The following is a 2251-nucleotide window of genomic DNA, read 5'->3' as shown; positions in this document are numbered from 1 at the left end:
GGGGTTAGTGGTGATTAGTGAGAGTAGGAAGGATTTTTTTATTTTTGTTTAAAGGTAAAACTGTCTGAAAAATATTATTTATTGACAAAAGGATGATTTTATAACGTTTTGTAAAGTTGAAAATGATTTTAATAAAAAAAAAGGCTAGGGACGATTTTTATTTTGACCCAAGACCTTAGGGATGAAAACATTACTTAACCTTTCATTTAATGATCTTATAGCCTTAACAATCATACTCGAGTCCACTTTAAAGTGACCTTAAAAAAATTGAATCCATAATAAGATATATTTATCATTATATCTTCTAATCTCTCAACCATCTTTTCTACGAATAATGCTTGCTCGAATAAATAAAAACAACTTCTTCCGTATTATAATTACATGCTTTGGCACAGAACGCTATAGACTCATATTCATACTGTTATAAATAAAAATATATTAAAAAAATGATTTTAATTATATCTTTTAAAAAGATTACTTCAAAATCAATTACTTCAATATAACATTTAGGTGCACATATCTAACCTAAATTCCTTCCTTCAACTAACAAAGGGTAACCTATAAAGAATGCAAATAAATGAAACAAGCAAGAAGGAAAATATTTGAACTTGCTACAAATATTTCTTGTTACTTAACTATTGTTATAATAAAAAAACTTACGTTCACTTATCCGAGTTTATATACTTAAAAAATTTTAGTGCTAAATAATCTTAAGACATAAAGTACACATGAAAAATAACACACAAAAGAAATTGGTTTGCTACTAGATTTACTACAACTTAAATATCTACGTTGTCTGTCTCATTTTTTTCATCATTTCTTTCTAAGATTTCATAGTTGGCGAAGAACTCCTCTTCATTATTACTATTATTTTCTTTACATTCTCTATCTTCTCCTTCATTCATGTTTGATTTTTCTGCTTCTTAATTAATACTAACAACGCAAACTTAACATATAATTCTATGATTAGCATGTGAACTTAATTCTATCAATAAATCAAAACATTTCTTACATACTAGCTTTATCGATTACATTTCATTATTTGTAAATGTATTAACTCACATAATACTAACACTGATTATTTGTATAAAATACTCTTATCTTTTTGTAAAATATGTTTCTGTATGTTTTTATAGTCTATCTTATAATTCGACAACAACATAATATAGAAAATAACAAAAGAAAGTAAATTCTCACACATAAATCTCACACTTTTATATGTATATAGTATAATCTTAGTATTATAGTACACTAATAAACTCATACTAGTTTTTATTTATCCTTCCAACATTTTAGATGGGAGAGATTGAAGAAAGAAAACTTATATATATAGACTAAAACTGAATTAAACTTTTGGAAGATGTTCACATGTGGCGTTGTGGTTGTGTGGTAGGTGATGTTCCACGCTCTTCAATCGTTTAGATATAATTTAAAATAGTGGGATGGTGAGGATCGGGGACATGTGGCCTTTGGTGGATGAGACTCTGTAGTATTTATGGTGGGTGATGAGCGGATAATTTATACGCTTTTTGGCATTGTTTTTAGTATGTTTTAGTTAGTTTTTATTATATTTTTATTAGTTTTTAGTTAAAATTCACTTTTCTGGACTTTACTATGAGTTTGTGTGTTTTTCTGTGATTTCAGGTATTTTCTGGCAGAAATTGAGGGACCTGAGTAAAAAATCTGATTTAGAGGCTGAAAAAGGACTACAGATGCTGTTGGATTCTGACCTCCCTGCACTCGAAGTGTATTTTCTGGCGCTACAGAAGCCCACTTGGCGCGCTCTCAATTGCGTTGGAAAGTAGACATTCTGGGCTTTCCAGAAATATATAATAGTCCATACTTTGCTCGAGATTTGATGGCCCAAACCGGCGTTCCAAATCAGCTCAAGACTGCCCGGCGTTAAACGCCGGAACTGGCACAAGAATGGGAGTTAAACGCCCAAATTGGCACAAAAGCTGGCGTTTAACTCCAAGAAAAGTCTCTACACATGAAAGCTTCAATGCGCAGCCCAAGCACACACCAAGTGGGTCCGGAAGTGGATTTTTATGTCATTTACTCATTTTTGTAAACCCTAAGCTACTAGTTATCTATAAATATGACCTTTTACTATTGTATTTTACATCCGGGAATCTTTTGATCACTTTAGATCATAGGATCATCTTTGGACGTCTAGTCCTTAGATCATGGAGGCTGGCCTCTCGGCCATGCCTAGACCTTGTTCTTATGTATTTTCAACGGTGGAGTTTCT

This window comes from Arachis duranensis, chromosome 3 (assembly GCF_000817695.3).
Source record: "Arachis duranensis cultivar V14167 chromosome 3, aradu.V14167.gnm2.J7QH, whole genome shotgun sequence".
NCBI lineage: Eukaryota > Viridiplantae > Streptophyta > Magnoliopsida > Fabales > Fabaceae > Arachis > Arachis duranensis.
Note: the sequence above shows the minus strand (reverse complement) of the source record.